This window comes from Oncorhynchus keta, chromosome 14, assembly GCF_023373465.1.
Source record: "Oncorhynchus keta strain PuntledgeMale-10-30-2019 chromosome 14, Oket_V2, whole genome shotgun sequence".
In the NCBI taxonomy this organism is placed as follows: Eukaryota; Metazoa; Chordata; class Actinopteri; order Salmoniformes; family Salmonidae; genus Oncorhynchus; species Oncorhynchus keta.
The window spans coordinates 40,632,261-40,658,448 of record NC_068434.1 but is presented as its reverse complement, the minus strand read 5'-3'; the positions used below and the strand labels follow the sequence as shown (position 1 = coordinate 40,658,448).

General features: G+C 42.6%; 1 long non-coding RNA gene and 1 other non-coding gene across 3 annotated transcripts; both read left to right on the top strand.

The window, feature by feature from the left end:
* Window positions 1-1,525: 1,525 nt before the first annotated feature.
* Window positions 1,526-1,581, top strand: LOC118394325 (U7 small nuclear RNA). The gene has a single exon (XR_004827742.1). It is a non-coding gene; the product is annotated as a U7 small nuclear RNA (small nuclear RNA).
* A 13,435-nt stretch (window positions 1,582-15,016) lies between these two features.
* On the top strand, window positions 15,017-25,543 carry LOC118394250 (uncharacterized). Of its 2 annotated transcripts, XR_008064063.1 has the most exons (5): window positions 15,017-15,102; window positions 15,984-20,604; window positions 20,897-21,003; window positions 22,678-22,719; window positions 24,181-25,543. It is a non-coding gene; the product is annotated as an uncharacterized LOC118394250 (long non-coding RNA). The 2 variants fall into 2 exon arrangements; XR_004827703.2 differs by having other exon boundaries at window positions 15,019-20,604.
* The last annotated feature ends 645 nt before the right edge of the window (window positions 25,544-26,188 follow it).

Below are 26,188 nucleotides of genomic sequence, written 5' to 3'. Positions count from 1 at the left end.
GTAGGCTATACCTCAGTAAGCACGGACCGACACCGATGCCTTTTGGAAGTCTTTTTTTTTGTGCAATTCCAGACCCGACTTTCCACATCAACGGAACATTGGTTTTTGGTCCGGTCCAGACATGTATGGTTGGTTCAGCTTTGGTGCAGTCCAGACTGGCCTTGATATAAATGTCCACAGACGCAGATTTCTGGTCCGGTCCTAAACAAATCAGTACCAATCATAGACATCTATGTTTGGTTCAGATTTTGTCTGGCCTGAACCAGCCTTGATTTGGCCCAAACATAGGCGTCTATAAATAACTTATTTTCAACTTCAATCTAGAACAAAACAATTGCCTCATTTCAACATTCGGAAAATACATATTTTCAACGTCTTTAAAGTACATATCTTCAACATCCAGAAAATAAGTATTTTCAACTTTTTAAATTAACCTGATTTCACCGTCCGGATGCCTTTTCAATGTCCTGGAAAAGATGTATTTTAAACATACGGAAAATACCCTTTCACCATTAATTCAGAACCTACATTGAGCCTAACTTCAATGTCTGGAACATATGTCTTTTACACATGCTAATTTAGTGTATTTTAGACACATTTTCAACGTCATCGGGATTATTCTAGTTTTGCAGGGGGCGCCATTTTTTGGTCTTGCCTATGGCGGCAGAACGGTAAGGACCTGCCTGTATAGCACGCATTGCTGTGTTATCGTCAGTGACCACTGATCTGAAAAGGAGTGGGTAGGTTTAAGCAATGTAGACTAAACTGAACCCAGATAACTGTAACATATGACATAGCATATTCTGGAATATGGAATTCTTTATTTTTCAAGAACTCCTCTATTCCCGAGTAGGCATATTCATTTGACACACTACTTAAATCAATTATTTCACATTTTGCAAAAACACTTTTTCTCCAGGGACACATCAGACACTTTGGCCAAATCATTCCATTGGCTTACTGGAAGTGCTAGACCATAATTATGAGAGATGACATTAGACCATGCAGCCACATAATATTTATGAATGCAGCTACATGTCGAAGACATGTTTATGCTCTCGTATAAGTCTTCTATGTTTTGTGCAGAGAGCACACTAGCCTCATGAGGACAGATTCATTACTTTCAAGCAGCCAATCCCAATCTGACATCATATTAAAAGTTCAGTTATTGCTCAATTATGTTCCTCAGCTTCGCATGCCAACAATTTTAAGTGAATTTCCTAAACCATCCTCCAACATAGAAACCACCAACAGCTGTTGCATTATGGGGTGAGCAGAGCTGTGTGGGACTCCTACATCTTTATTGATACTGATACTAAAAGTGAAGATAAAAGAGGGGATTTTTATGGACGCACCCACGTAAAGAAATACTACAGTTTACTATAGAATAGTATAGTACTTACTGTAGAATTCTATAATAAAATGTAATATACTGTAGAAACTATACTACACACTGTAGCATCTTTCGATCATGTGTAGTACTTCCTCTAGAATGTTTTAGTATGCTATAGAATAAATACTACTGTAATGATTAGCACTTTTAGTATTTCTCCAGTAGGTTTCCTGAAGGAGAAAGCCTCCTCTTCTATGTCAAAGATAATATATCAAAAACACTACATTAATTGCTATAGATATACTACAGTTTTCTTTTTGACAGTATTTATACTATAGTTAACTGTAAATACTACTGCAAATACTACAGTAAATACCACAGTATTCACTGTAGTGTTTTTGTGGACTACAGTATTCTGTAGTATTTTTTCATTTAGGCCAGTCCCATGGGTTTCATTCATTCATTCATCCGTAACTTTAGTGTTACTTAGTTTATATTTCCTGTTTACAGAAACAGTGCTAATTTAGATTCATGTATGCATCTCCAATGGCACCCTATTCCCTTTTTAGTGCACTACTTTTGACCAGGGAGGAAGTGCACTTAAGGGTGCAATTTGGGACGGATACCATGTTTTCTCTTGCTTCAGATTTCTATCCGTAAGAGGTAGCTACACTAAGAGCTCTACTATACTACGACTCCAATCACATCTGCAGGGCTGCTCCGCACAATGATTAGTCTCCATGTATACTCTACCTTAGCCTTCCAAAACAGCTTTGAACTCGAGCCACCTGGTTGTTATGTTATCTTGATGTATTTACGCAAAAAGACAGCTTTATAGTTTTTTCCATCTGAAATGAATGTTCAGCACATTACATATTTACTTTTCCATCCTGGCAGGGCTCCCATTGGAAAAAGACAAAGTTATAGGTGGTCTTAAAAAAAATCAGTAGCTGTACTTACGAAGGGGCATGATGTAAAATGTTCATAGGTAGCAGTGAAGGGTGCACCCTACACAGAGATTATTTGGATGTACCCCGAAATGTGACCTTACTGTATGTAGGCTATGCCATAGTCCACTCATAAACTGAAGTTCAGTTCATCACAGTTCACAAATTCATCACAAATGTATGCATCACCTTGATATGTTAACATGAGCCATACATAATATAGAGTAGCCTATGGACACATTGTCCATTGACTTACTCATGTTATTCTGGAGAGTCTTGCTGTTTGTTATGCTCACAAATATTTATTAGTTTAAGTGTAAATTATGATGATATATGAGATGTATGATGATAGATTATTTAAGAAAACATTCACAAGTATATTTTGTGTTTTGTGTGTAAATAATACCAAATAAATGTTCTCTGTACTGTTGTGTTCTCAGCCCGAGGGGTGATGCACTCCATAGCTTTTGTTAGGTCCCTCTGTGTATTGAAAGCCCTTAAGAGGAACATGTTCTGATAATTTACAACGTGACACTTTTCTCCATGCCAGATGGAGCAGGGAGGTGAAAGAGTTACCTTACTGGAAATACGCCATAAACCTTAGATATGGTAATGGTCTATTTAGTGTGTGAGAGGAAATTAGAATGGTAGCTTAGCCCTAATATCTTATTTTAGTTGACTCTGTAGATCCATAGATCCTCTAACATTGCTTGACTGTCTGTATTGGCTGGTTGGTTGCAGTGGTGGAAAAAGTACCCAATTGCCATACTTGAGTAAAAGTAAAGATAACTTAATAGAAAATGACTCCAGTGAAAGTGATAGTCACCCAGTGAAATACTACATAAGTAAATGTCTAAATATATTTGCTATTAAATATACTAAAGTATAAAAAGTAAATGTAATTGCTAAAATATACTTACAGTTCCTTCAGAAAGTATTCATACCACTTGACTTATTCCTCTTTTTGTTGTGTTACAGCCTGAATTCAAAATGAGTTAAATCTATTTTTTTCTCCCTCGCCCATTTACACACTACCCAATAATGGCAAAGTGAAAACATGTTTTTAGACAGTTTTGCAAATTTATTGAAAATTATTTCACACCCCTGAGTAAATACGTCAGAATCACCTTTGGCAGAAACTACAGCTGTGAGTCTTTCTGGGCAAGTCTCTAACTGTCACGTCCTGACCATAGAGAGCCCTTATTTTCTATGGTGGAGTAGGTCAGGGTGTGACTGGAGGTTTAGTCTAGTTTATTATTTCTATGTGGGGTTCTAGTTTTGTTTTTCTATGTTGGTGATTTTGTATGATTCCCAATTAGAGGAAGCTGGTATCGTTGTCTCTAATTGGGGATCATATTTAAGTAGCATTTTTTTCCACCTGTGTTTTGTAGGATATTGTTTGTGTAGTTGCATGTTAGCACTCCATTGTCATCACGTTTAGTTTATTCTTTATTGTTTTGTTGTGTGGTTCACTTACTTTAAATAAAAAAGATGTGGAACCCAGATCACACTGCACGTTGGTCCGAGTATGCGTCCAATGATCGTGAAACTAACAGCTTTGCACAAACTGGATTGTACAATATTTGCACATTATTCTTTAAAAAGTTGGTTGTTGACCATTGCTAGACAGCCATTTTCTGTCATGTTTCACCTGTCCTTGTGCCCGTCCCTGAGCCTGCCTGCCGTCCTGTACCTTTGCTCCACCTCTGGATACCTGAACTCTGCCTGTTCCTGACCCTAAGCCTGCCTGCCGTCCTGTACCTTGCACCTACTCTGGATTATTTGAACCCTTCCTGCCTTTCGCAAACCTGTCGTTTGCCTGCCCCTGTGGTTACAATAAACATGGTTACTTCACACAGTCTGGACTTGAGTCTTACCTTGATTCTTGATAATTTTCAAGTCTTGCCAAAGATTTTCATGACGATTTAAGTCAAAACTGTAACTAGATCACTCAGAACCATTCAATGTCGTCTTGGTAAACAACTCCAGAGTATATTTGGCCTTGTGTTCTAAAGTTATTGTCCTGCTGAAAGGTGAAATTGTCTCCCAGTGTCTGTTGGAAAGCACACTTAACCAGGTTTTCCTCTAGGATTTTGTCTGTGCTTAGCTCTATTCCTCTCTTTATAAAAATAAAATTGTCCTTGCCGATGACAAGCATACCCATAACATGATACAGCCACCACCATGCTTGACCATATGAAGAGTGGTACTCAGTAATGTGTTGTGTTGGACTTGCCCCAAACATGATGCTTTGTATTCAGGACACTAAGTTAATTTCTTTGCCACATTTTTTGCAGTATTACTTTAGTGCCTTGTTGCAAACAGGATGCATGTTTTGGAATATTTTTTATTCTGTACAGGCATCCTTCTTTTTCCTCTGTTATTTAGGTTAGTATTGGGATATAACTACAATGCTGTTGATCCATCCTCAGTTTTCTATCACAGCCATTAAACTCTAACTGTTTTAAGGTCACTATTGGCCTCGTGGTGAATTCCCTGAGCGGTTTCCTTCCTCTCCGGCAACTGAGTTAGGAAAGACGCCTGTATCTTTGTAGTGACTCTGTATTGATACACCATCCAAAGTGTAATGAATAACTTCACCATGCTCAAGGGGAAATTCAGTGTCCTCTTTTTTAATTTCTACTTATCTACCAATAGGTGCCCTTCTTTCCAGGGCATTGGAAAACCTCCCTGCTCTATGGTTGACTCTGTTTGAAATTCTCTGCTGGATTGATGGACCTTACAGATAATTGTGTGGTGTACAGCAATAAGGCAGTCATTCAAAAATCATGTTAAGCACTATTATTAGACACAGAGTAAGCCCATGAAACTCATGAAACTTTTAGCTAATTTTTACTCCTGAACTTATTTAGGCTTGCCATAACAAAGGGGTTAAATATTTATTGACTTAGCTGTTAATGTTATATTAATTTGTCAAAATGTATAAAAATAGGCCAGTGATACAAAATCTCAAATTAATAGATTTTTACTTCAAGCATTAACACAACAAAATGTAGACAAACTCAGTGTCAATACTTTCTGAAGACACTGTAAAGGTGCACTATGCAGAAATCCCTCCGGCAATAGTTGTATAGTGAAATAGTTAAATGCCTATTTTCAGTTTGTGACAAAACAAGCACTCATGAGTGTAGAAAACCATTGAACCATCTAAACCACTGTGAAATATATTTCCCATACCAACAAATATTGTATTTTCAGCTGTTTGAAACTGGTGTACAAAATCAAAAGTAAAAAACACAAAAACTAAACAAAAGACAAGGAAGCATAGAAATTGTGTCACACCCTGACCATAGTTTGCTTTGTATGTTTCTATGTTTTGGTTGGTCAGGGTGTGAGCTGAGTGGGCATTCTATGTTACATGTCTAGTTTGTCTAGTTCTATGTTTGGCCTGATATGGTTCTCAATCAGAGGCAGGTGTTAGTCATTGTCTCTGATTGGGAACCATATTTAGGTCGCCTGTTTGGTGTTGGGTTTTGTGGGTGATTGTTGCTGTCTCTGTGTTTGCACCAGATAGGACTGTCTAGGTTTTCGCACATTTATTGTTTTGTTAGTTATTTCATGTCTAGTTTCTTTATTAAAGAACATGAATAACCACCACGCTGCATTTTGGTCCGCTTCTCCTTCACCACAGGAAAACCCTTACAACTTGGGCACATAGAACTAATCTACCGCCTCTTGGACTTGCTTTCAATGAGAATGACAGAGCAATAAATCACATTTCCAAGTGAATTTGGGCAGGTCACCCAAAAAGTTATATATATCAGCTTTAAATATCAAAAGTAAAAGTACAAATAATTTTTAATTCCTCATATTAAGCAAAACAGATGGAACCATTTTCTTTTTTTATGGATAGCCAGGGGAACACTCCAACATTCTGACATAATTGACAAACTGAGCATGTGTGTTTAGTGAGTCCACCAGATCAGAGGCAGATCAAACAGGTGGTGAGTCACATTGTCAGTTGATTATGCACTTCTTGTTTCTTCTGTTTAAGTTAAGTAAACAAGAAATCTCAATTAATTACCAAAACACACATTTAATGTTAGAATTACTAGTTTATCACTTATGGGTAGGGTCCCATTTTAGAGGCTAAGAAGATCCAATCACACAACGTCTGTTGTAGACAGACAGAAGCAACGGCCAATAGTGCACCACTTCCGATATAACGGGCCATAGTCCACTCCTATAGTCATTTTTTCGTCTTCCTTACCGATTCAATACTCGCCTTAGCGTCCTCTACATGCTTAGCGACCTCTACATGCTTTGTAAGTAGGGAAACCTGCTAAATCGGCAGTGTATCAAATACTTGTTCTCCCCACTGTATAACCCGGTTGATAGAACCTTCTCTCCTGGAGTTATGGCTACTGTTTTTCACCACACTGGGCGAACTTAAACAAGCACTCAAATCCTGGAATTACCAGCTAGCTACGGCTTTAACTGACTGCATACACCGCACATCACTACGGTAAAATGAGGCACTCCAGACCGAAGAGCAACACTGCTCTCACCTGCTAACATTTTGCCAGCCTGAGCCAGAATAATAATCCCTGGGTGAACACTGGCCAACTGATACCAAGTTATAACTAGTCACAAGCGCACCCAGCTAAATCTCTGCCCTCGATACCGGTAAAACTTTAGTGATAGCTTCCCGTCTGCCCAGCATTGCCAGGCACTATACTTAGTGTCATACCAATATGGCATGGATGCTATAGAACCATCTGAAAACATCTGATATGCGCTTACAAGGGTTAGAATGTCACCGGAGGGGATGGCTGATGTTTTACGTGCTCCTAACCAACTGTACCATTTTGACAGTTTTCTCGTATGGTTTGTAACTTATTTTTAAACTTATTTCGTACATAATGTTGCTGCTACCGTCTCTTATGATCGAAAAATAACTCCTGGACATCAGAACAGCAATTACCCATCTTGAACTGGAAGAAGCATGTTTCTTTAACGAATCCAACGCAAAGGATATACTGCTTTCTCGGGAACGGGCCCAAATATCTGTCAGTTGCTTGAAGAAAATATGGAGAAAAAGGGGACGGAGGTCAGGCTGCCTTCCGAGAATTCGTAGCCGAGTAAACTCCCACTGCCATCCGTTCTATGGGCCAACGTGCAATCATTGGAAAATAAAATGGATGTCCTACGATATAGATTAGCCTACTACCAACGGGACACTAAACTGTAATATTTTATGTTTCACCGTGTCGTGGCTGAACGATGACACAGATAATATAGAGCTGGCGGAATTTTCCATGCACCGGCAGGACAGAGAAGCTACGTTTGGTAACAACTGGTGTGCAGTGTCTAATATTAAATAAGTCTCTGGGTATTGCTCGCCTGAGGTAAAGCACTATATGATGAGCTGTAGACCACACTATCTACTAAGAGAGTTCCCATCTATATTATTCGTAGCCATCTATTTACCACCACAAACCAATGCTGGCACTAAGACCATACTCAATCAGCCGTATAAGGCCATAAGCAAATAAGAAAATGCTTATCCAGAAGCAGCGCTCCTAGTGGCCGGGGACTTTAATGCAGATAAACTTAATTCTGTTTTACCTCATTTCTACCAGCATGTCACATGTGCAACTTGAGGGAAAAAAACTCTAGACCACTTTTACTCCACACACAGACATGCATATAAAGCTAAAATCAAATCAAATCAAATCTAATTTTATTTGTCACATACACATGGTTAGCAGATGTTAATGCGAGTGTAGCGAAATGCTTGTGCTTCTAGTTCCGACAATGCAGTGATAACCAACAAGTAATCTAACTAACAATTCCAAAACTACTGTCTTATAGACAGTGTAAGGGGATAAAGAATATGTACATAAGGATATATGAATGAGTGATGGTACAGGGCAGCATACAGTAGATGGTATCGAGTACAGTATATACATATGAGATGAGTATGTAGACAAAGTAAACAAAGTGGCATAGTTAAAGTGGCTAGTGATACATGTATTACATAAGGATGCAGTCGATGATATAGAGTACAGTATATACGTATGCATATGAGATGAATAATGTAGGGTAAGTAACATTATATAAGGTAGCATTGTTTAAAGTGGCTAGTGATATATTTACATCATTTCCCATCAATTCCCATTATTAAAGTGGCTGGAGTTGGGTCAGTGTCAATGTCAGTGTGTTGGCAGCAGCCACTCAATGTTAGTGCTGGCTGTTTAACACTCTGATGGCCTTGAGATAGAAGCTGTTTTTCAGTCTCTCGGTCCCAGCTTTGATGCACCTGTACTGACCTCGCCTTCTGGATGATAGCGGGGTGAACAGGCAGTTGCTCGGGTGGTTGATGTCCTTGATGATCTTTATGGCCTTCCTGTAACATCGGGTGGTGTAAGTGTCCTGGAGGGCAGGTAGTTTGCCCTCTGTGATGCGTTGTGCAGACCTCACTACCCTCTGGAGAGCCTTACGGTTGAGGGCGGAGCAGTTGCCGTACCAGGCGGTGATACAGCCCGCCAGGATGCTCTCGATTGTGCATCTGTAGAAGTTTGTGAGTGCTTTTGGTGACAAGCCGAATTTCTTCAGCCTCCTGAGGTTGAAGAGGCGCTGCTGCGCCTTCTTCACGACGCTGTCAGTGTGAGTGGACCAATTCAGTTTGTCTGTGATGTGTATGCCGAGGAACTTAACTTGCTACCCTCTCCACTACTGTTCCATCGATGTGGATAGGGGGGTGTTCCCTCTGCTGTTACCTGAAGTCCACAATCATCTCCTTAGTTTTGTTGACGTTGAGTGTGAGGTTATTTTCCTGACACCACACTCCGAGGGCCCTCACCTCCTCCCTGTAGGCCGTCTCGTCGTTGTTGGTAATCAAGCCTACCACTGTTGTGTCGTCCGCAAACTTGATGATTGAGTCGGAGGCGTGCGTGGCCACGCAGTCGTGGGTGAACAGGGAGTACAGGAGAGGGCTCAGAACGCACCCTTGTGGGGCCCCCGTGTTGAGGATCAGCGGGGAGGAGATGTTGTTGCCTACCCTCACCACCTGTGGGCGGCCCGTCAGGAAGTCCAGTACCCAGTTGCACAGGGCGGGGTCGAGACCCAGGGTCTCGAGCTTGATGACGAGCTTGGAGGGTACTATGGTGTTGAATGCCGAGCTGTAGTCGATGAACAGCATTCTCACATAGGTATTCCTATGCTCTCCCCCGCCCTCCATTTGGAAAGTCTGACCATAATTCTATCCTCCTGATTCCTGCTTACAAGCAAAAACTAAAGCAGGAAGTAACAGTGACAGCTCAAAATGGAAGTGGTCAGATGACGTGCTACGCTACAGGACTGTTTTGCTAGCACAGACTGGAACATGTTCAAGGGATTCATCAAATGGCATTGAGGAATATACCACCTCAGTCATCGGCTTCATCAATAAGTGCATTGACGACATCGTCCCCACAGTGACCGTACATACATATCCCAACCAGAAGCCATGTATTACAGGCAACAGCAGCTCTTGCTAAAGGCTTTCAAGGAAGTGGGACACGAATCCGGACGCACTCCACACCGCCCTTTCCCACCTGGACTAAAGGAACACCTATGTGAGAATGCTGTTCATTGACTACAGCTCAGCGTTCAACACCATAGTGCCCACAAAACTCATCACTAAACTAAGGACCCTGCGACCAAACCCCTCCATCTGCAACTGGATCCTGGACTTCCTGACGGACCGCCCCCTGGTGGTAAGGGTATGCAACAACACTTCTGAAACGCTGATTATCAACACTGGGGCCTCTCAGGGGTGTGTGTGCTTTGTCCCCTCCTGTACTCCCTGTTCACAACTTAATGGCCAAACACGACTCCAACACCATCATTAAGTTTGCTGACGACACAATAGTGGTAGTCCTGATCACCGACAATGATGAGACAGCATATTGGGAGGAGGTCAGAGACCTGGCAGTGTGGTGCCGGGACAACAACCTCTCCCTCAATGTGAGCAAGACAAAGTAGCTGATCGTGGACTATAGCAAAAGGCAGGCCAAACAGGCCCCCATTAATAACTTCTTCGGGATCGGTGTCTCTTCCATGGAACAGTTGATGTAAGGCTAATGCGATTAGCATGAGGTAGTAAGTAACAAGAACATTTCCCAGGACATAGACATATCTGATATTGTCAGAAAGCTTACATTCTTGTTAATCTAACTGCACTGTCCAATTTACGATAGCTATTACAGTGAAAGCCATTTTGAACATGAAAAGCTATTAATAAACAAAGTAGGCACATTTGGGCAGTCTTGATAAAACATTTTGAAGAGATATGCAATGGTTCTTTGGATCAGTCTAAAACTTTGCACACACACTGATGCCATCTAGTGGCCAAAATGTAAATTGCACCTGGGCTGGAATAATACATTATGGCCTTTATCTTGCATTTCAAAGATGATAGTACAAAAAAATACAAAAGAATGGTTGTTTTTTTCTTTGTATTATCTTGACCAGCTCTATTGTGTTATATTGTACTACATTCCTTTCACATTTCCATAAACTTCAAATTGTTTCCTTTCAAATGGTACCAAGAATATGCATATTTCTTCTTCAGGGCCTGAGCTACAGGCAGTTAGACTTGGGTATGTCATTTTAGGTGAAAATTGAAAAAAGTGGCTGATCCTTAATAATTGACAGAACTGTAGTAGAGTTTCAAGTTTCAAGACAATTGTGAAGAGGGCACGACAACACCTTTTCCCCCTCAGGAGAATGAAAACATTCAGCATGTGTCCCCAGATCATCGAAAAGTGCCTACAGCGTAGTACATCACTGGAGCCAAGCTTCCTGCCATCCAGGACCTATAGACTTGGCGGTGTCAGAGGAAAGCCCCAACAATTGTCAAAGACTCCAGTTATCTAAGTCAGACTGTTTTCTCTGCTACCGCACGGCAAGCGGTATCGAAGCTCCAAGTCTAGGACCAAAAGGCTCCTTAACAACTTCTATCCCCAAGCAATAAAACTGCTGAACAATTCATCAAATGGCCACCAGATTATTTCAAATCAAATCAAATGTATTTATATAGCCCTTCGTACATCAGCTGATATCTCAAAGTGCTGTACAGAAACCCAGCCTAAAACCCCAAACAGCAAGCAATGCAGGTGTAGAAGCACGGTGGCTAGGAAAAACTCCCTAGAAAGGCCAAAACCTAGGAAGAAACCTAGAGAGGTACCAGGCTATGTGGGGTGGCCTTTCCTCTTCTGGCAGTGCCGGGTGGAGATTATAACAGAACATGGGCAAAGATCTTCAAATGTTGAAACTGGAGTAGCAGCACGGTCAGGTGGACTGGGGACAGCAAGGAGTCATCATGTCAGGTAGTCCTGGGGCATGGTCCTAGGGCTCAGGTCCTCCGAGAGAGAGAAAGAAAGAGAGAATTAGAGAGAGCATATGTGGGGTGGCCAGTCCTCTTCTGGCTGTGCTGGGTGGAGATTATAACAGAACATGGCCAAGATGTTAAAATGTTCATAAATGACCAGCATGGTCGAATAATAATAAGGCAGAACAGTTGAAACTGGAGCAGCAGCACGGCCAGGTGGACTGGGGACAGCAAGGAGTCATCATGTCAGGTAGTCCTGGGGCATGGTCCTAGGGCTCAGGTCAGTTGAAACTGGAGCAGCAACACGGCCAGGTGGCCTGGGGACAGCAAGGAGTCATCATGTCAGGTAGTCCTGGGGCATGGTCCTAGGGCTCAGGTCCTCCGAGAGAGAGAAAGAAAGAGAGAATTAGAGAACGCACACTTAGATTCACACAGGACACCGAATAGGACAGGAGAAGTACTCCAGATATAACAAACTGACCCTAGCCCCCCGACACATAAACTACTGCAGCATAAATACTGGAGGCTGAGACAGGAGGGGTCAGGAGACACTGTGGCCCCATCTGAGGACACCCCCGGACAGGGCCAAACAGGAAGGATATAACCCCACCCACTTTGCCAAAGCACAGCCCCCACACCACTAGAGTTATTTACATTGACACCCCCCTCCATTTGTTTTATTATCTGTGTATAGAAACTTCACCCCTACTTACATGTACAAATTACCTTGACTATCCTGTACCGCCTCACATTGACTCGATACCAGTATATACTCCCTGTATATACTGTAGCCTCGTTATTGTTATTTTAATGTGTTACTTTTTATCATTTGTTTTACTTTAGTTTATTTGGTCAAATGTTTATTTACTCTTTCTTGAACTGCACTGTTGGTTAAGGGCAAGTAAGTAAGCATGTCACAGTAAGGTCTGCAGAAGTTGCATTCGGTGCAGGTGACAAATACAGTTTGATTTGATATGCCTTTGTTACAGATCTTCCACTCTACTTCCGCTGTGCACTCTTGGCATAACTGATAAAAATGTCTCACCTCCCCACCACGGGAAAACCTAGCTGTCATCAACTGGCTCATTTGGGTGCATGAGCAATAGCCTGCAAGGAGGCTCAAGTCCCTCTCTAAGGGAAAAGTTGCATTGAACATGCCTAGATTCCAAGGTTTATGGGCCCTGTCGGTCTCTCTGTTACTAAGTATAGCAACTTTAAGCCAAAGGCAGACATGCTCCACCTACATCCTGGCAGCTACCGTTGCGCAGGGATCAGCCGACCCAAGCAAACAGAGAGATCTTCCATCCCCGGCCCGGGCATGTGGTGCTTTGAGCCTGACCTGGGAGAGGATGAATGTTAATGCTACAGATCTACCTCTGAAAGTTGTGTAGACTGTTCAGAGCAACAAAGCCCCTGCCACACGCTCACTATATGAGTGGCTTGTGTTTGGACCGCCACTTAGGTTTTAACAATAATACAGTGGGGAAACAGCCCCTGATTTGCACTTTTATGCAGAGCGACCGTCACTTACACCCAGTATACTAACAACTAGTCCCATCCTTGGATGTGTCTGGTATGCTTGAGGCCATTCCACAGCCACTGTTCGAGCCAGCTTCAAAAGCATGGGATTTCTCTCATTTAAAATCACCTCAGTATTAGCCTTTCCATCCTCATACCAAGGTTGCTTTACAACCTAACCCTGTGTTTTGTGCACAAAACAAGTGGTGCTTATAATTTGCATAATGTTAAGAGCTGCTGGCTTTTCACTCACTGCATTACTCCTCCGTGGAGGAAGAGTGTCTCCACCGCTTGTGTCCAGTGCACGCATTGGACAGGATGAGAGCCCTACTAGAGCGATCAGAACTTCTCTCTTGCTTGTGCTCCTCCCCACACAGGGATGACCTTTTCTTGCCAGCGTTTTTTCCCTATGTATAAATGGAGGCTGTTAAAATGGAATATTATAGCAAGGGTTTAATACTTCCAGAACACTTGATGGCTCACTCCACCAGCGATATGGCTACATCATGGGCATGCGAAACTACCTCTAACTTCCTTCAAACTGGACACAGATACATAAAAATGGTGTCCACAAGTTCATCTCACTGGGGAAGTACTGTAGATAAAGAGCCTCATTGCCAAAATCCCAAAGTATCCCTTTAAGTTTCCAGCGATTGCTGTTTATACAGCACACTTTTTTTTATATCCCTTGGGGCCTCTTTTAAGCACACGCACACATGCACACACACATACGCACATGCACATACGCACTCACACAAACACACACGCTCAATGAGAAGCAAAATCGGAGTTGTTAAGATCTGTTTAACATTCGTCAGCTTTTATAGTGGTCCTGCTTTATAAATATGGCTGTGTGTGCCCGCTCTCTCTGCCAATAAGCCAACTAATGAAGTGACAGATCAGTCCCATGGTCATAACAATATGTTTTACAGTGTGTGTGTTCACTGCATACAGCTCCTATGTATAGGCCTATGGAGGGATGTTGCTAAGCACGCATCCCAAATAGCACCATATTCCCTACACAGTGTGCTACTTTTGACCAGGGCCCATAGGGCTATATAGGGAATAGGGTACCATTTGGGACACAGTCAAGGTCTCCATCAGCCATTGGTGTGGCACCTGGCTGTGACTTGTAGTGATTTACAACGCGCTGAAGATCTGCCAAGAGCTCTCACATACAAAGCAATTAGACTCACATTGCTTGTTATTCTGACCCAGAATCCATTTAGTTAGTTTAATTCATACAAGCTCAGAGAAAAAGTTGCCAACCCCCTCATTCATGAGTGAGTAGTATAGTTTGTGTCCAATTACCTACACAATAGATTGTGTCAAAGTATCTTGTAATTGTTCTGCTCCTCAGTGGAATACATGTCCAGTCCTATATAGGTCTTACACATTCTTTGCCATGTTTCAGTAAACCCATTTTAAATGGGGTTGAATATCAGCAGGAACCTTTGTGGAATACATTCTCAGAATAGCCCTCTTTTGCTACATATATAACCTGTCCCATAATGTTAACCTCGTGCTGCGTGCCCATTATTATCTTGGTTACAATAAAAATAGAGGAATGTCTGCCTGAACCTTTGTAGGTACCCCACTCCCAGGGGGGTTGCTGTGGACAGAGGGATAATCCCAAGAGGGAGACTGGGAAAAACGTCTGCTCATATTTCAGCCTGCTGAATGGAAGATTGAACTCTTATTTGTCCAAGCCTGCAGGGTGCATAATGAACTACATCATGTTTCTGTTAGGCCAGCAGTATCAGGTAATAGATCAGCTGTGTCAGCAAAACACTAGAGACTTTGGAGGAGAGAGTAGAAGGTAGAGTGGGAACAGAACTGCTGTGATCCTGATATATGTGCGTATGGATCTTGTGTCCCCTAGGAGCAGAGTACAAAACCTCTCTGTAACAGCAAGGGACAGGAGGAGAATTTGACCTGACAGTTGAGGAATAACTTGCCGTCTTCAGGTAAACATGAGTTCCCTCCCACGAATGAATAGACGGGTAAGTATATTCCCTGGGTACAGACGTCAGTTCAACGTCTAGTTTTGATTTACATTTGGTTGAGTCGTCAACTGACGTGAATTCAATGTGAAATCAACAAAACATTTCACCATGTCATTGGATTTAGGTTAAAAGTTGGGTGAAAAAATGCTAAATTCCCTGACATTGATGACTTTTTGCAAATCCAATCATCACATTGATTTGCTAGTTGAAATGATGGGGAAACGACGTTGATTCAACCAGTTTTGGTTTGGCATTTGGATAATGCCAAATAATCCCTCAATAAAGGAATTTCTGTCTTTCATCTCTCCCCCATCTCTCCCTTTCTCACCCCTTCTCTTTTCCTCTTTCTCTCTCTCACCCTTTTTTTCTCTCTCTCTCCCTCTCTCTATATCGCTCTCCCTCTCCACACTCTCTCTCCCTCCATTTCTCTCCCTCTCTCTCTCTCTGAGGGATAATGCCTCATTGTATTGGTCAGCAGAAGAGTTAGGTAACACTATCTTGAAGAAACTTGTGGATTGTGTTTATGGAATGGATACTCACTGCCAGTAAAATAATGTTGTAAACTGTATAAATAAAATAGATTAAAAGGGACACTGAACTAACTGATGGTCATTCAGTTCCAGATTTCCAAGCAGTCAACAAGATACAGTTAGTTATTTTGGGCCTTATGTGGGGCTAATGTGTGACTTCAGCTCTCCCTCTGCTGGTAGCTGTAGGACATTATTAATGGGATAGTTTAATTATCTTCACTGTATAGGCCTACACTGGTTAGCAGATGATTTGACCAAAAGCGACAGTACAGTGAGTACATACATTGTAATATTAGTATGTTGTCGTTTTAGTATGTGATCCCTACATGGACTACAGACAATCACAGACTACAAAAGGAAAAGTACATCAATGGGGCCAATCTTCCTGCGATCCAGGACCTCTATACCAGGCGGTGTCAGAGGAAGGCCCTAAAAATGGTCAAATACTCCAGCCACCCTTGTCATAGACTGTTCTCTCTGCTACCGCATGGCAAGCAGTACCGGAGCGCCAAGTCTAGGTCCAAAAATCTTCTTAACAGCTTCTACCCCCAAGCCATAAGGCTCCTGAACAGCTAATCAAAGGGCTACCCAGACCCCTCTTTACGCTGCTGCTACTTAAATGAGTAAAACATTTAAACGTGTTAACCCTCACAGGGCTGCTGGCCCAGACGGCATCCACAGCCGCGTCCTCAGAGTGTGCACAGACCAGCTGGCTGGTGTGTTTACGGGCATATTCAATCTCTCCCTATCACAGTCTGCTGTCCCCACATGCTTCAAGATGGCCACCATTGTTCCTTTACCCAAGAAAGCAAAGGTAACTGAACTTAATGACTATCGCCCCATGGCACTCACCTCTGTCATCATGAATTGCTTTGAGAGACTAGTCAGAGATCGTATCACCTCTACCTTGCCTGACACCCTAAACCCACTTCAATTTTCCACCCCCAATAGATTCACAGACGATGCAATCACCATCACTCTGCACACTGCCCTATCCCATCTGGACAAGAGAAATACCTATGTAAGAATGCTGTTTATTGACTATAGCTCAGCATTGAACACCATAGTACCCTCCAAGCTCATCATTAAGCTCGAGACCCTGGGTCTGAACCCCGCGCTGTGCAACTGGGTCTTGGACTTCCTGACGGGCCGCCCCAGGTGGTGAAGGTAGGAACATTACCTCTACTCTGCTGATCCTCAACACTGGGGCTCCACAAGGGTGTGTTCTCAGCCCCCTCCTGTACTCCCTCGCCTCCAATTCAATCATCAAGCTTGCAAATGACACAACAGTGGTAGGCTTGATTATCAACGATGACGAGACAGTCTACAAGGAGGAGGTGAGGGCTCTGGGAGTGTGGTGCCTGGAAAACAACCTCTCACTCAATGTCAACAAAACAAAGGAGATTATCGTGGACTTCAGGAAACAGCAGAGGGGACCCCCTATCTACATTGATGGGACCGCAGTGGAGAAGGTGGAAAGCTTCAAGTTCCTTGGTGTACGCATCACTGACAAACTGAAATGGACCACCTACACAGACAGTGTGGTGAAGAAGGCGCAACAGAGCCTCCAACCTCAGGAGGCTAAAGAAATGTCCCCAGGACACATACAGCACCCGATGTCACAGGAAGGCCAAAAAGATCCTCAAGGACATCAACCACCTGAGCCAATTCCTGTTCACCCCCCTATCATCCAGAAGGCAAGGTCAGTGCAGGTGCATCAAAGCTGGGACTGAGAGACTGAAAAACAGCTTATATCTCAAGGCCATCAGACTGTTAAACAGCTATCACTAGCACATTAGAGGCTGCTGCCTATAGGCATGGACTAGAAATCACTGGTCACTTTAAGGAATTAAACACTAGTCACTTTAATAAGGTTTACATATCTGGAATTACTCATCTCATATGTATATACTGTATTCCATACTATTCCACAGTATCTTAGTCACTTAATAATGTTTACATATCTTGCATTACTCATCTCATATGTGTATACTGTATTCTATACTATTCTACTGCATCTTAGTCCGTTCCGCTCTGACATCACTCATTCATATATGTATATAGTCTTAATTCATTCCTATTTAGATTTGTGTGTATAAGTCGTACAATTTGTTAGCGCTAGAAGCACATGCATTTTGGTACACCGGCAATAACATCAACAAATCACGTGTATGTGACCATTACAATTTGATTTGATGGGATTTGAATTGAACCCACAATCATGGAGATGCTATCCAGCTGAGCTGAGCTCTGAACCAACTGAGCCACACAGGATCACTACATTATGGAGGCAGTGTTGAGTAACCTTTTCTAAGCTAAGAAGGTGATATCCATGGAGAATGAAACCTGGGGCAAAAGACACAATCTGCCAAATGTAATAGGCCTCCAAGTTTTATGACTTGTATGGTAATTGAATGGTAATTAAAACTTCCCATTCTAGTGTGGGGTGGGAAAGAGCAAAATCAGACAGTTAAATGCCCCAAATGGTACCCTGTTCCCTATACTTTTGGGACCTGGTCAAAGTAGTGCACTGTATAGAGAATAGGGTGCCATTTGAAATGTTGCCAGCAGCGTCATCTATCAGACCGTTGCTCCTCCATCCAGGGCAGGGCAGGAGTCAAGAGAGGTGAGATGCTGTCAGACATTTACACCAACATTTGATCCTCCAATTGGAAGCAGATCGAGGGGCTTCTCGTTTTCTCCTGGACTCCAGATTGGTGGTGGGATTCCAAGACAAACAGGCTGCCACTGCTCTCTGGCGCCCCTCCATCCCTGTGGGCAAGCTTGGCACTCGCCTCGCACTCCTCTGCCAACACTCATCTGCCTGCCCCAGCCATTTTTCTCGTTTGCTCTCTCTCTCTCTCTCTCTCTCTCTCTCTCTCTCTCTCTCTCTCTCTCTCTCTCTCTCTCTCTCTCTCTCAGAGGGGAGAGCCATGCATATTCACGGAATGCTTCATTTTGTATTCTAGCCCAGATTTGTCTGAAAACCCCAAATGCTTAAATGAAAACAGTCCTCCTGAGTTGAGTGTGGTTTTGGAGAGGGTTGACTTTGGTCGGGATTGAAATCCTCTCAAATGAGGTGTGGAGTGGTGACCCTGATATATATTCCCCTTAAGTACTTTCTTCCTTATAGATTTCAACCCCTTCGGCAATTGCTTTACTAGTGAGATTTTCCTACAGCACTATAAGGTATGTTACAGTGGGTCTGTAGCTGAGAATATCTACCTTTTAATTTGAAGTGCCACTTGTGTTAGTGCTACAATAGGCAGATGCTATTAACTCAGTTACATATGGTTTGATTTTGGTAAAATGATTGACACATTTACAGATTAAAAGTCTATCAAATGCAGAAATCCTACGACAAGTTTTTGTTTTGCACGGCAAGGAATTAAAAAATACAATAAGCTAGTCTCTCTGATTGGTGTTAATAAAGGTGAATTCATAATGTAACAACTGCGAGGACGACAGTAGTTCTGTCCCTTTATAGAAAAGATATGCTCTATCAAGCAAATGGTTGTCGTCACTCTCCACAAGAGGGAGCCATCATACAACTCTAAGTCAAATGAAACCTTTCAAACAGTACTGTAATGCAGTTAGAAAGAATATAACCAGGGGCAGATTTAGTGATTTGGAGGCCCCAGGCAGAGGGGTCATATTAGTGTCTAGAACAACCGTTCGGACTCTGCAGACGTTTTTGAGAAACAACTGATTTTCGAGAATAGTCCTGGACTGACTAACACTCTGTAGCTCTTCCACCTTTCCACTGGTTGTCAGTAGTTACCACAGCCACAAAGTCAAAATTGGCTATATTGTAAAAAGTCATGGTTAGAAGGTTTGTCATGAGTTTATCAGTGTGGTTAAAGTTAGGGTTAAGGTAAGGGTTAGGTTTAAAATCAGATTTTAAGAAGATACATGATAGAAATATATATATATATTTTTTTTAATTGCTCACGAGGCCCCTTGATGATGTGAGGCCTGAGGTAATTGCCTCTTCTACCCAATGGTAAGTCCTCCGGTGAGTATAGTACATTTACATTTACATTTAAGTCATTTAGCAGACGTAGTACAAAGACATCTCCCAGAGGAATCATACACTGTTAATAAATACGATACCCTTTTAAGAGATCGTCAAAAGAGAGGGGAGAGCTTGTGAAAATGTATAGTCAGGGCCCTATGGTGCTTTAAGGATACATGGAGGAGGAAGTGGAGCACCAACAGTCGTTGTTTATTCATCCATGGATCAGCATGTGTAGACGGATGTGTGCCTAGTTACCTACAGTTCCAAGTGTCCCTTTGATAGGTGGTATGTTTAACTGAACCTCATTGATCTGTTGATGCCTGTATAGATATTGTGGTTTCCTTACGTCCTGTGTGCTCTCTACTGTGTTTCAGCTGGCTATAGCTGTTCTGTATGAGTCCTATAAGAAGAGCCGTTCACTAATGGTTGTTTATTCTCACTTCATGGCCTGCACTTTGTCAGGGTTCACAGTGTAAATTAGGTCCAAAATTGATCTCAGAACGGTGATTCCTGTAATCAATTGATTCAACATTGAAGGCTGTCATTGGAATTTGAACACGTAATTCAGTTAGCACCTAAAATCACAGGGATTGACACGAGAGGGGTTTAACAATTTATTTATCTGAGTTAAACAAATAAAATATATTAATTTCATAGCATGTATCAGTTATTCTTGCAGTAAGATGCTCCTGTGTGTTGTGCTTTAGCTCTGCCTGACCTTTAATACACCAATAATGTCTGTATTTCAAGGGACACACTGTTGATTGGTAAAGAGCACCCTCTGTCACGCTCAAGACCCGGGGATTTCACGGTCTGCTTCAGGACATCGAACTGACATCTGTGCCCAGTGGGTGATTTGTCTTCTTTTAATTAACGTACAACAGAGCAAGAACACTGACTGTAGGCATCCAGCAGGTGAGTTCAGAGTAACACTGTGTACTACATGATCTAACAAGGCCAGAGGGCTTATACACTGTATACTATTATAAACGGGGTGGTTCGAGCCTTGAATGCTGATTGGCTGACAGCCGTGATATATCAGACCATATTTTTACTGCTCTAATTACGTTGGTAACCAGTTTATAATAGCAATAAGGCACCTCGGGGGACTGTGGTATATTGGCCATATACCATACCCCCTCGGGCCTTTTTGTTTAATGCTTAAATACACCTTGGGTCTCCTCTCCTTTTCAACCCTTCCACATAGGGGACAGGAAAATACCTCTATTGCCTGCTCCCAATTTCACAGGGGCCTGCCCTCTTACCACTCTGGGGAATGTCCAGCTGACAGACAGACTGAGAAAAGGAACTGGGGTAAGTTGATGGATACATGCTGATGGAAACAAATTATGGATGCCATGAGTACAGTTATCCAACTTGTATCACTTATCAATCCTTTTACATGACCTATAGTAGAGCACTTTAAATTGAGAAATCAATTCAAATCCAAATGTATTTGTCACATGCTTCGTGAACAACAGGTGTAGACTAACAGTGAAATGCTTACTTTTACAGTATGTGAAAATTGTTTTTCCACATACTGTAAAAGTGCCATTTACTAATATTGTTTAAAATATTGTTTAAGTAAACAGGGAGTCAAGGACAAACTTGTGTGACCTCCCACTGATTGTTTCCTTAACCCACCATGCCATGCTTATCAAACAATATAGATCACATAGACCCCACACAGCTTTTAGCACGATACATGTTTCCACTGATGCTGTGCCTGACATGGAAGATGTCTGTGGGTGTCTAACCTGAGCTTTGGACCATGAATTTCAGTTAACCTTCAGTGCACTAAATAACTACAGTAGCATGCGATGCGTGTACACACACACTCACATGCACACACGCACGCACGCACACACACACACACACACACACACACACACACACACACACACACACACACACACACACACACACACACACACACACACACACACACACACACACACACACACACACACACACACACACACACACACACACACACATGCAAGCCAGGGCAGCAACAGCATAGATCTTAGTCGACCAGAGTTGGAATCCTGCAGGCCTGATTATAATGGTAGACCACTGTTCTGTTTCGCCCTCCTGTGTCATGGCGTAACACTGGGCCTTAAACACTAGCGTGATTAATTTGTCTCCACAGACAGAGCCACAGTCCAGTTAAACAGGCCCATGTTGTGCAGGGTGGAGCTGAACTAGCGTGTCTTATCTAATAAATCAAGATGCTGAAGTGTAGTCCATCTGCTTCTACTCTGTTTGACTCCCAAATGGCACCCTATTCCCTATATATAGGGAATAGGTTACCATCAATCAGTTTACCATCAATTGGATTGTGCCTTCACATGTCAGTCTTTGGTTCTCATAAATATGCTGATAATTCCCTATAAACATATGCAATTCTCTAAAGTATTGAATCACATAGTGCACAGTGAATTAAAAACCTTCTGTTGGTGGACCACAAAAGCAATGGTATAATAATAATTAATTGCATCCCAAACGGCACCCTAATTCTCTTTACAGTGGACCACTTTTGACCAGTAGTACTTTCTGGTCAAAAGTAGTGCACTATATAGGGAATAGGGTGCCATTTGGGATGCATACATTGTGTAGGTTTATTCACAATGAAACATGTCATTCATCAACTAATCAATAGACACAAATCACCTACAGCATTTGATAACAATTCAAGCCATAACTCCACCAATAAATAGCATGGCATACATAAAATGAGACTGAAAGTTGTCAGAGCCACATACTCTTTTTTCGTGTCTTTACAAGTTGTCACATATTATCACCCTCAATTCTTTATTGCCTATTCACAGAGGCCTCCCAGAATATGGAGAACAGGGGGAGGGGTGGAAAATAGAGTACCGCTTTCCCAGATCGCATTGTATGAAATTATTTCAGCATGCGTTTGATTTCGCAGTGAATGAATGCCAAGTAATCTTGTTTTTCTTGTCCTCCTACATGTCTTTGAAGGGACTGTGCCACCAAATGCCTGAAGACCTGTCACAATGCTAAGTATGACCTTGTGCTGTCTCTCAGCTGCTGCTGTAGGACCTTGTGTTGTCTCTCAGCTGCTGCTGTTGCTGCTTACAGCAAGAGTTGGTGTGTGTGTGTGTGTGTGTGTGTGTGTGTGTGTGTGTGTGTGTGTGTGTGTGTGTGTGTGTGTGTGTGTACACATCTCTGTGCGTGACTATATGCGTGACTATATGCGTGTGTTTGTTTGCTCATACTGGCAGCTGCTCAGGCAGCGTACAGCTTAACTCAGAAGTGTCCTAAAGCAGTGTAAAGGATGGACACTGTACCAGGTGTGCTTCTGTGCATGAAAGTGTTTAAGCACATTTATGTATGAATACCTATTTTTAGCCTTAACTTTCTCTCATGTAAGGTGCTGAATGGTGCTTTGAGGTTGTTGTAATTCAACGTATTAAATGACAGGCCGCACCAGAGTCGTATAAATGGAGAGTTGCACTTTCAATCTGAACGTTCCAAGAGTGCCACTTTCTCCTCCATAGCCGTTGCTAAGTGATAATTGAAGCTTCGGCGTTGTGCTGTTTATTTCTGATATTTTTCAAAACCAATGAAGATGCCCAGTCTAAACAGATATGCACTTTGTTGACACCACAACACAGTATACTTGGATGAACATTATTTAGCGATTCAATAATAACGTCTGTTAAATTCGCTATTCTGTTTTGCTTGTTTACAGCAGGTAATTACATAGGGAATTGTCGTAGCCGCTCTCGTATTGTTATATCAGCAAAATTTCAAGAATAAAGGAGCAAACATGGCGGTCTGCCTACCCATGTCAGAGACGCAAACTCGGTCTCAACCTTTAAGTCTTTACTGAAGACTCATCTCTTCAGTGGGTCATATGATTGAGTGTAGTCTGGCCCAGGAGTGGGAAGGTGAACAGAAAGGCTCTGGAGCAATGAACCGCCCTTGCTGTCTCTGCCTGGCCAGTTCCCCTCTTTCCACTGGGATTCTCTGCCTCTAACCCTATTACAGGGGCTGAGTGACTGGCTTACTGGGGCTCTCTCATGCTGTCCCTGGAAGGGGTGCGTCACCTGAGTGGGTTGATTCACTGATGTGGTCATCCTGTCTGGGTTGGCGCCCCCCCCCCTTGGGTTGTGCCATGGCGGAGATCTTTGTGGGCTATACTCAGCCTTGTCTCAGGATGGTAAGTTGGTGGTTGAAGATATCCCTCTAGTGGTGTGGGGGCTGTGCTTTGGCAAAGTGGGTGGGGTTATATCCTTCCTGTTTGGCCCTGTCTGGGGGTGTCCTCGGGTGGGGCCACAGTGTCTCCTGACCCCTCCTGTCTCAGCCTCCAGTATTTGTGCTGCAGTAGTTTATGTGTCGGGGGGCTAGGGTCAATTTGTTATATCTGGAGTACTTCTCCTGTCCTATTCGGTGTCCTGTGTGAATTTAAGTGTGCTTTCTCTAATTCTCTCTTTCTCTCTTTCTTTCTCTCTCTCGGAGGACCTGAGCCCTAGGACCATCCCCCAGGACTACCTGACATGATGACTCCTTGCTGTCCCCAGTCCACCTGGCCGTGCTGCTGCTCCAGTTTCAACTGTTCTGCCTTATTATTATTCGACCATGCTGGTCATTTATGAACATTTGAACATCTTGGCCATGTTCTGTTATAATCTCCACCCGGCACAACCAAAAGAGAACTGGCCAACCCATATAGCCTGGTTCCTCTCTAGGTTTCTTCCTAGGTTTTGGCCTTTCTAGGGAGTTTTTCCTAGCCACCGGGCTTCTACACCTGCATTGCTTGCTGTTTGGGGTTTTAGGCTGGGTTTCTGTACAGCACTTTGAGATATCAGCTAATGTACGAAGGGCTATATAAATTAATTAGATTTGATTTGACATGGCGTCTGTTCTAAAACCTGGCCAAACTCTCTTAATATATGGCTTTAGGCAGCACTATTGGTTCCTTAGCGAAGTGCCCTATGCTAATGTGACCCATTAAAACGACATTAGTCGATGCATTCTGTTTATACACTATATATGTGGAATTTGCTAACTTGTAAGGACGGTTTTCGGGGGCATAGATTAGGCCTAGTGCTGTACTAAAAAGCATGCTCAATGGAGATTCTCCATTGAAAGTGCTTTTTAGTCCAGTACTAGTCTTAATTTGAGTCCGGGAAACTGGCCTGTTCTCACACGTCCCTCGACTAATTCAAGCTGAGTGCATCACGGTGACCCAATAAAATGCACAGCTTTTGTCTGACCCAGCTTGGGGAGAAATGGAAAGTAAAGCAGACAGAGGTTGCAATAGTGGTCTTGAGTATATAACCTTGGGCTACACAGCCTAAACAGGGCTGGCAGCAGCACGCATTCACAAAGCCCTCGTCATGAAGGGGCTTGGAGCTTCATACTATACAGTGAGCTATCTACCCCCAATGACTAAATCGATCCCCTGGGAGCAGGAGAGAGGATAGAAGAGCGAAGCAGGGTATTGCTGAGGCATCTGAAACAGCATAGCCAGAGATGGGGTAGGCCAGACTGGGTTATCTACCAGCGGGCAGAGGAAGCAGAGGCTTCCGTATCACCAGTGACTACACAAAGACAGTGGTCTGGGGAAGTCATAGCTGTAGACTGTGTAGGGAATGACATGCTACAGCTCTCTCCATTTCATCCAGAAACAGACTGGCCATAGCGCAGTTTGGGCAAATGCCAGATGGGCTGGTTCATTTTTAACCTAGTGGGCTGGTCTAAATTGGGAGGTTTTGCCATAAAAAAAATATTTTTTATGCAGAATTATTATTGACTATAAATGGGGGCCTCGAGGAAAAAGATGAGCCAGTGTGTTAGAAATGCCCATGCCGATTTATGGTCCCAGAAACTATTGTGTTTTATATCAATCAAATAAAGCTAATACAGCATGTATTAAATTCCCAGGGTGTTTATCCCTGTTCAAAACTATTCTGTAGGATGAGATTGACAATGAAGGGTTAATTAAATAATATGGTACTTAAAATAATATTTTTATGTGCAACAACACATTGTCATTCCATTGCAAAGTGAAGAGTAATTGCAAAATATACTAATTTGATTATCCATACAATTTAAATCAAGAGAATTCTGAAGAAAGGGCTTAATAATAAACACAAGCAGGCGGGCGTAAGAGAGTGAGTGTGTCCAGCCATCTTTATCCTTCACCCACTAAGTATTTCTGTCCATTGGCCAAGGAGCTCTGTGTGGAATATAGATTAGCTGTCCTACATTGATTTAGTAATCTAATGGAAAAGACCGAAAGGGAGGGAACTGAAGCTGGGATCGGGATATGATCCGCCTCACTGGTCAACACTGGTGACTTATTGTGCTCTGGGGTGAAAGCTATCCGTATCTGAGAGTCACTGGTCTGAAAACTCTTAGAGAAAAAGGTGCTATCTAGAACCTAAAAGGGTTCTTCGGCTGTCCCCATAGAATAACCCTTTGAAAAACGTTTGTTGTTTCTAGGTAGAACACTTTTGGTTCC